Source organism: Lonchura striata, chromosome 2 (genome assembly GCF_050655825.1).
Source record: "Lonchura striata isolate lonStrDom1 chromosome 2, ASM5065582v1, whole genome shotgun sequence".
NCBI classification, from domain to species: domain Eukaryota; kingdom Metazoa; phylum Chordata; class Aves; order Passeriformes; family Estrildidae; genus Lonchura; species Lonchura striata.
Window position 1 is genome coordinate 20,680,738 of NC_140704.1, and position 9,847 is coordinate 20,690,584.

General features: G+C 39.1%; 1 protein-coding gene across 5 annotated transcripts in view; it reads left to right on the plus strand.

Annotated features, from left to right (window-relative positions):
- The window catches only part of ST8SIA6 (ST8 alpha-N-acetyl-neuraminide alpha-2,8-sialyltransferase 6), a 62,902-nt gene extending 53,055 nt beyond the window's left edge, over positions 1-9,847 (plus strand). For all 5 annotated transcript variants that reach the window (XM_085565932.1, XM_085565940.1, XM_021551697.3 and 2 more), the window contains one exon: positions 2,515-9,847. The gene's annotated coding sequence lies outside the window, so the exon portion shown is untranslated. The remainder of the gene's footprint in view (positions 1-2,514) is intronic.

Below are 9,847 nucleotides of genomic sequence, written 5' to 3' on the forward strand. Positions count from 1 at the left end.
ATGTGTTAATTAAATACTGTCCATGCTTGATAGACTGAAAACCACTTGTGGCCAAATTTGCCAAATAAGCTGTAAAGGAAAAAAAAAAAAAAAACACTAGAAGAATAAGTTGTGCTGTCCTATTTACACTTATATTTACAAAGAGAAAACTAAAGAAATGCTTTCAGTATGAGCTACCATTCTGCTAGTATTACCGATTATTAGACATAACTGAAATTCTAGATTGAGTATATTTTACTGAAGATGACCTTTTCTAAAAATTCAACAATCTCCTTTCCCTTTTCAATTTCCATTTTATGTCCTTCTCCATGCTCAGTGTTCTTTCCTCTTAGTGGGTAGCTGTAGGTTCCTTACACTGATGGGTGCCCACAGAAGGCTCAGTCAGAACCTCCCACACACATTACTGGGACACAAAAGTTTGCTGCTGTAAATGAGAACTGAAGGAAGCTTCTCTGCTGAGAGCACCTCTAGGGAGTTTATAACTGCCTCCCAATTAATCATTTTTGGTAATATTGCTCCTAAACACCATCCTTGCCAATGTAATTTTTTTCTATTGGATAGAGAGAATTGTCAGATGTGAGAGCCCTGTCTATACAATGTGGGGAATTCCATCTTAATATCCTCTCCTGTACCTTTATGACTATATTCAACAGACATGTATAAGTCATAACTAAAGTCAATGCCCCCTATCACAGCGGGTCAAACAGAAAATACAGCAAAAGCAAAATATTGAAATATAATTAATGATCTTTATTATTTTGTATTAGATTACCAAATCATTTTTGCTATGCAGCTGAAGGAAGTCTTATTTGTTCATTGGTTTAACCTGATAAGGGCATGTCATTAGCTTCAAGCAAACTTAGGTTCAAGGAGGGGAAATGACCTAATTCATATTTAAAAATAGAAAAAAATCTGATTAGAAAAATTGTCAGATGATAAATTAATCAGACTGGCATAAATTTGATTGCCCAGAAGCCTGGTTAAGATGCAAATTTTGTCTGACCAAGAATCCACCAGGTTTTCTGTTTGCTGGGAAAAGACAGCAGGGCAGATGAGTATGTGTTGCTTTGACATACAAAACAGTAACATTAAGCATCTGCTCAGAGGAGTCAGTCAACACAAAAAAAAAACACAGAAAGGAAGAATGAAACTGAGACTCTGAGTCTGGGGAAGAAAATAGTGCTCAATTGTCAGAGCAGAAGGACTCAGGGAGGAGGGCTTGAGCAGAGGTGTGTGGGTGGTTAGGAGGTAAGAACTGCTGAACTCTCTGCTGCATATCTTATCTGGAAGTAAAAAGTAGGTATGAGTTTTTTAACTCCAGCCAAGTTATTAAATGTGATCTATTTCTGACAGAGAGCAGCAGTGACTCCCTCCACTCAAGGTGGAGTTGGCAGAGCAGCATCCTGTGAAGCAGGGGGATGCCTGCTTACTTTCTCAGCAACTAACACCAAAAATAATAATTTTTTTCCCAAACTCTGTCAACATGTGATGTTTTTTTAATCTTGAAATTTGCTGCAATCCAAGTAAGTGATAAATACTGCTGCACATAACCTATTTATAACTGTAGAATGCCTACATGAGCTTAAATACTGTTGAAATTCTTTTGTGCTTGTGGTGTCCCAGTGTAGCTAGAGAAATAAGAACTAACCCACAGTTCAGTTATAATTACCTTGAGCAAAATCATACCACATTTTAAAATAAGGACACCTCTGGATTCCTGTCAAGCAGCCAAATTGCAGACTATTCTTGACTTGGGCAAATATTATCCAATGTGAAATTAGTAGAAAGAAACAAAGGTTTTCTGCCTTAGATACCTGCAGTACAGCTTTTAAGCACACACTTTGCTCAAGCATTCAGTGAATTAAATTTACATGTTAAGAATAATGTCAGTAATGAAACAACTGGAGATAAATTGTTTCTGGTTTAGTTAAAACCTATCAGAATAGAAAAGTATAGATTAAATCAAATGAGAATTTATGTTAGATTTCAATTAAAATGAGTAAGTATTTACATATCTAGAAGGGCGTTGTTTTGGTTTTCCACAAGAGAACTATCCTGTTGAGGAAACAGAATAATTGCAATCTCTGGCAATTTCAAAATATGAGTAAGATAATATAATTTAGAGCATATCCATATTCAAATGAGCAATGGATGTGTCCCCATGAAGATGCTTGCTAGACCTGCCTTGGTTAGTTTAGGAAGCCTGAAGAGTGTGGAGCACTGGGATAAGTGTGAGTGGTTCTGGGGGTATCCAAATGAAGGAGTCCTCCTTTAGAAAGAGTAGATGCTTGAGTTAGACCAGGCAGGAGCATTCCAGCTTAGCCAGGAGAATTCTGAGAGCCTGTGGTCTGTATAAAAATCTCACAGACTCACAGCCTGAAAGACAGATGAAAGAGTGATGCAGAAGGTGCAATGCATACAAAGACTAAACTATTGGCTTATTTCAAGTATAAAAAGTAGTTTTTTCCACTAAACAAGAAATACCAATAACATATTTTATTGTTTTAATTTCAGGGTGATGATCCTCCTAAGAAGACAATTTATCTCAGCAGTTTTGTGGTGGATTTGATCTGATGTGATTTTATGAGCATTAAACTGCATATAATACAGTTCTACAATAATGCTACAATAGAGAAGTATTTTACACTTGGGGAGAAAAGGGAGTGATTTTTTTTTTTCACACAGTGACTGCTACATTTAAAAGTTTTGAGTGATCATTTTTTAAAATACAAAGTAACAATTATTTGAAAAACTCTGAAACTCCTTACTGCTGGTTTAATGGTAGAAAAGCACAATCTCAGGAGGTTGGCAATATGTGACATTCATCATATTTTGCTTCTAGAGGATCATAAAAATATTTTGACATAAGATCTCTGGTTTTGTTGATGCCACATAGTATAGGCAGTAGTCACTGTGTGGTGGCTGCATGAGTTGGCAGTGAACGTTTTCAGTTAAGAACTTCATCCCGTAAATACTGGCATTTTTCTACATGAGAGGAGTGATGAGAAGACCTGCAGAGGAGTAATTAATTCAGAGCCATGTCATTCTTAGTTTGTCCCAGGGTGCACAGATGAGAAAATCCCTCAGGTCAGAGGTAGTTAAGTGGTTTATGGGCTTTCATTCTGTGGGCAGTAAGTAGTGCTGTGGATTTAATGGGCTTTCATTTTGTAAGCAATAGATGATGTGCTGTGGATTTAATGGGATCACTTATATGAGTGATGTTAATTCTGAGAACAAGTGTATGAAGGACCAGAGATTTATAATTATTTATAAACCACTCTACTTGCTTGTGTTCCTGTCTAAGGTCCAAGTTCAGCTCCAAATGAGGACTGTGAACCTAGTTCCACACAACAATCCCCAGGGTCATGGTAAGGCATGACTTTGCACACATTCTTACTATTACAGTTCTGTGTCTTGGCTCATACATGGGATGGAATTTTCATTAGAAAGATGATGGATACCAAGCCTGTAATGCAATTTCTTTTCATGTAGTATAGCTTGTATTCATATGAGACTACAGGTAGTGAAACTGCACTAAGCATTATTAGAAGAATGTTCCTCTTACCATCAACCCCAAGCTCTTCTACACCAGGATGTATGAGAAAACTGACTATATAGCTCTAATTTACGACCTGTGTAATTCTTTAAGTTTTCTATATGGTCCAAGAATACATGTGGAGCAACATCCTGCAGCAAGAGAAAGTGAAATATCAGCCCAGTGGAAAGAATAATTTTAACATTTACAGGAGCTTTGACAAGCAGATGTATCCTAGCTATTTCTGCTTATATGCTTCTATATGCTTACTAGAGAAAAAAACCCCAACAAAACAAGCAAAAAAAATTTAAGATTTATAATAACCAGATTCTGATAAGAGTTTCACTGACTCTTGTGAAATTCCTTTGAATGGTCAGTTCAAAGATAGAGTGTCCTTCTTTTACACTTAGATAATTTCAGGTATTTTGTTTAATAAAATTCCTTTTGCTGCTCCAGCATTAAATCCCAAATCAACTGATTTGAAGAGCATTCAGTGTTCCACTCTTTGAGGATTATATCTGCAAAAAAAAAAAAAATCCCACTTAAATGAATTGGACCTTATAAAATAAGGTTCAGAAAAGCTGTTTAAATTTATACTTCATAAGAGCATTACTGTATTGTAATATTTGAATGCTTACCTTGCAGCAGTTTTATAATCATATAAGCACTCCTGGAAGTATTAGAATCAATCATTATGGTTACAGGTCTGTTGATTGAGACACATTCAGTATCTGGATCCATTTCCTGGATAATGATATCAGAATCCAGTATTACTCCTACCCAAGCAGAAGTATCCATAAATTCTGACTGCAAATATGAGCAATAAAGTCCATTTTTGAAAAATAAGGGGTAAAAAGTACATAGTGCTTTGAGGCAATAACTGGTGCCACTAATAGACATGTGGACCTCTGAGTGTCAGTAGAGCCTTTAACAGAAACAAAACAGCAGAACTGAGCTGATGAGTCCATCTGCATTACCAGCTGGTAACTGGAAGAGGGGAGCACAGGGGTTTGATTTATTTTGATCTGTTCTAGTTCCAGCACCACTATCCACATTTTTGCTTCCCCAGCTGTGAGATTTTTGGCATTTTCTGGCCACAGTATCTGCTGCTCATATGCAGAGAGCTGGCTGCTGAAAGAACCTGCACCCATGTTATGAGTGTTATGGATGATTGCCTAATGCAACATCCTAGTTATAGATCAAAGACAAATTGGCTCCCAAAAGAGCATCTCCTCTGCTATAAATCACTCACATGGAGTGTTTTTAATAGAAGCTGTGCAAAATGAGGTAGTTGTCCTTTGGGTGATATAAACAGCTGAGGTTGAGGACAACCTTGCTGCATTTCATCCAGACAAAGGCACACCTATGTTCATGTAAGTACTGTAACTTACTCCAGCCTAGTGTAGAGCAGTGAGGTGATATTGGCTGTGTAGCAACTCCTTGGTGTATCTTGGGGAAAATTCATACATCTTTTGCAGGTTCTTGCATAGTATCCAGAACAATTGCAAGTGCTCTGTGTGCACACAGAAATAATGCAAGATCATTCTTTGCTCAGACTAAATTCAATTAACTACTCAGCCTGAGTAAAGGGGCAAAACTTGGTTGTGTGAAGTAGAAGATGGGGAAAGGAGAAAATTAAATTTATCTGCAGCAACTTTTTTCAAAAGCATTTGTTAGTAACGAGGCACTGTCTCAGTGAATAAATGTAAACAGTGTACCTACCATAACACACCACAAAGAGCAGAAGTTACTGTGTGTCAGAACTATTTCTGTGCAGCTACATTATTTGAAAAACACATGTATTAGTGTTACCAGAAAGATCATCAGAATACATTTTAAGAGAGGTTTAGCCAAAAAGAGGAAATCTATTTTGGCTTCCTTGATGAAAAGAGGTCTTAACTAAAGGAATGTGATGTAGCACTCACAATTGAGAGCAAATGGAAATTTCTATAGTATGGACAGCCGCTGAAATTTTAGCACTGTTTACACAAAGTTTAAACTTGCCAGTGACTTGAAAACCTGATCTTCCACACCCTCAAGGCTCTCAGTGATTTATGTGGACCACAGGGCTGATAAGAAATGCTTGAAGGAATTGTTGACCTTTCCTACCCTTTTCTACAAATGCTCTTAACTCTCCATAGAATAAAAATATACTCTGTTGCGCTTTAGATTAAGATCCTCAGGCCTTGCTCCAGACATGAAGTTAGTATGAGATGTTAGTTATATCCACTTCACTCTGCAGGAGGGCAGACAATTCTTTTGCAAGACTAAGCCAACATCAGTTTGGATTAAGGATCCTTGACCAAAGGTTAGTAAGGACCTTTCAATTCCCTCTATTTCATATCAGGAATATTAATTTTTAGGGTTTGTGGACCTCCAATGCTGTCGCATGCTGTAGAATGAATGTTGAGATTAAATGGTTTTCTATAGAAACACTGACAGTGTGCTAAAATTTCCAATGTACCTTTGCAGAAGCTGACAGTGTCCTTACACGACTGCATCACAGCATCATTAGATTAAAGCCTACCTGGCTGCTTTTATTCATTTTTCTCTTCTGAATCTCTCATGTTGCATTCTCATTCTGGATCCAGTACTGCCTTGAGTTGGTTATTTGTCTTTACCCTGTGGAGTGCTATGCAGGCCTGTGTAGTGTCTTAGGGAGTTTGAGTGACTGTGAGTCAAGCACTGCTATGCTTGCAGCACAGTAAAATGTGCTGGAAATGACTGGGTTTACACCTCCAGGAAGGCAGCTTGGTGTGATATTCACATGTCCTAACTGCAGGTGTTAAAGTTGGTCTGTAGCTCCACGGTGATTTAAGCTGGAATGGCTGCAAGGTCCAGTCCCTGTACTTGTGCCCCAGTCCCTGCATGCCATGTCTGGCCTCAGCCTGTCCCACACCAAGTTCTTTTGGCACTCTGAGATGGTGAAGCCCTACCATGGCAACAGAATGAGATAACTGGTTTATGCCAAGGGACAGGGGAACTTCACAGTCAAAGCAAAGGAGGGGTAAGACCATGCAGGTGGGATTGTAGGGACACAAGTGCCTTTTGTTATCTGACAGCTGTTGGACAGACCCAGTGGTCCCCTGAAAGCTTGACCAAGTTCAGAAGGTAACATCTCTGAGGGTCTGCCTGGTCAGAAGGGAGAGATGGGCCCCTGCAAGGGGGATTGGCAGCACAGCAGCTGTTCCAGTGGGCTGGAGCCCATCTCTCCCTGTGGTGCCAGAAGGTGCTTAAGGCATCTACACTAAGGACTCTAGGTGCCTGCACTGCTGATTATTGCTTACAATTCTCTCTTTCTTATTACAGTCATTTTAACAAGCTGGTGACCCCAGCAGATTCAGAAATGATAAGCAGAAAAAATTCTCAGTTCACTGATGGTAAACTTGCATAAACTTGCTTTTTATTCAGTATTCCTTTGTGTTCAGCCTCTTCTAATCCCAGCATCTAAAACAGTATCTGCAGAGAAAAGAGATGAATGAAGCCTGAGAGGGTTGAGACCAGTTACTCTCACTTTGATTCTCTTTCCTTTGTACAATAGTGAGATGACTGACATACCACCATGCTTGACAAAAGATGAGATTTTCTGTCTTGAGTGACTCAGGAAAAGAAACGAAATTTTCTGGGTGACTTCTGACCTTCGTGGCTCTCTAAATTACTAGCAAAATATTCCTGTTGTTAGGTATTAGTTGATTTTATGCAGTGCAAATATTTGGATCACTTAATTCATCTGGGTTTATTGAGCATGTACACCTTGAGCCTGCACAGACTCTGTGGTGGAGCTGCAGCCTAACACAGTAATCTATGTTTAAATCCATGTGACCTACAGATCTTTTTTTGTCCTGTCACTTTCTCTCCTGTGACAAATTTGTGGAGGGAGGTCCTGAATATCCAGACAGTAGCACCTCCAGGGACACTCAGGTCCACAAAGCACACATCCACCTGGGTACAGGGGTCTGTGAGATCAAACCCAAGGACTATTCTCTGGAGTTTTTTATTCTGCAACAGCTCTAATTCAAACAGCTGATAGCCACTTGCTGCATGCTCTGAAGCAGTAGACTTCTTACATGTGAGCCTTTTAGTTAAACATATCTTAGTTGAAAATATTCAAAGCCAAGTAATCCTTCATCTTGTGGTACTTCAGCAGCAGATCTCTTTTAATCTCTAGGTCTGCTAGCCAGCAACAGCAATTAGGGGGCATGTAATTACTTTAGAAGGTCCAGCTCTCTTTATTTTGAATTCTGTCATTTTAGGCAGGACCATCCTTCTCTGAGTTTCTGGACAGAAAAATTTCAAATTCTTCTAATCTCTCGGGGTACTCTGGGGAAATCCTCAAGGCTTGTTGTATACCCACGGCATACAAAAAGTTGGCAGATTTCTATTTATTAACCTTTGTTCCAGATTTTCATAAAGTATTTAATTGGCTCAAAATTATCATTATGATCAAATAGAGCAGAAACACTCTGCAGTATGCCACTGAACAAAGGGACTATTGCTGTTATTTGGTGGTCTTCTTTCATAAGGGCACGTTTCAGAATACCTTCCTATTCTGGAAACACGGCTCACCAGGGGAGTGACCCGGGGTTACTGGGTCACAGCTACAGGAATAAGTGTCAGTGTGCTCTCAGTGTCAAGATTCCAGCAGTGCAGAAAGAGCTTAACACGATGGGAGTACCTCAGCTTGAGTTTGCTATCAAGCAAGGAGTCAGTGTAGTACTGTGAAGTGTGGTGATGGAGCTCACATCGCTCTGAGCACAGGCAGTAACTGCCCTTGGGTGCAGGTGTTGGCAGATGCTGGTTTAAGGATGAAAACAGTCTGGCTGTGACTGGAGCCAGCATCCTCATGTTGCCATCAAAAGAACATTCAGGTCTGTCTTTCGCTAAATCCTGATGTACCTTCAGCAATACATCAGTGTTTGTTGTTGCACCTGGTACTTCTGTGTCTCGTCTTTGTTCCATCCCTCTTCTCTCCAGTGAGAGAGAAGACTCAGAGTGCACGATGGAAGTATTTAATGATCCCATCATGGTTTCAAGGCAAGGGCCCATCAGAATGAATAATGCAAATGGTTGTGACAGGATAGCCTATTGTCAATATTGCTGGGTTTAAATTCCTCACTGTTCACTTTAGTCCCTGACAAGAGGAGATTCTTCACAGCAAGTCTGTAGGCCAGCAACATGTTAGGCTTCTCACCTCTTGGCTTGGCTGTGAGATGTTTCCCTAAAAACACTTCCTCCTTGGTCTATTTATTGTCAGTATTTACAATACAAACCCATTCTTGAAATCCTGTGACATTACAGTGTAACAGCTGACATTTCTTCATTTTTATATGTACTATTTCTATAGTGGCTTCATATGTATTCTTTATGTTAATATTCTTTATATTCTTTTGAGTACCTAGTTTAAATTATTTAAAATATTCTTTTTTTAATGCCACCAGAGTAAAGTGTGTGGGAAGTTACATAATGCCACCTAAAAACAGTCATATACAAGCCAAAATAATTTTAAAGGTATTTCACTGATTTCTAGAGGAATATTTTTCTTACTCATTTGGACACCTGTGTCTTAGATTTACCTTTCTAAGACAGGCCTAAGAGGCAACCTCTGCTTCTGATTTAGTTCAAGATCTGCAAGGGACAAAACAGGTGAATGGAGAGGTCCTAAACAGGACTGCTCCTCAGTGATGGCAAATGCCTGGCTTTTCTTTTCAGCCTGGTCCATGTGCCAAAATGTAATTTCATAAAGTTACCATGATAGCTTCTGCCCAGAGGTTTCATTCTCTCTTAAAATGTGTATTGTTTTCATTAATTTCAGCTCCATTCTTTCCAATGCAATTGTCAAAGCAGAGCTTACTCCCCCGTGGGGCTGGTATAATTGTGCTCCTCCACATGCACCAAGCTCTCTGAAGCTGCTAGTGTAGGCTCTGCTACTGCTGTTCCAAAAAGGTTCCTCAAATTCTCTCAGTGCTGAACTTATTTATGTTTTCAGATGTGAACTTGATATTGTCTGAGTAGAACGTGTGCAGTGTAATATAGAAATGTCTCTGCGCAGGGTTTAGGAGGAGGCAGGAGCCCCTCAGCTATGTGTGTGCTTTTATTACAGAAAACCAAGATGAAGTTGTATTGGTGAGTCATCTGTTGCAGCTGGTTTAATCTGTACTTTGTTTTCCTGTTTTAAGTGCCTGATGATTTTTTTGTCAAGAAGGCCATGGTTTCATTGTTACAAGGCATACTTAGAATTCTGTACTTGTTACCTGTTCTGTAATAGAATATTTTTGCAATTTATGTTTGGAAATAAAGACTTATTAGGCATAA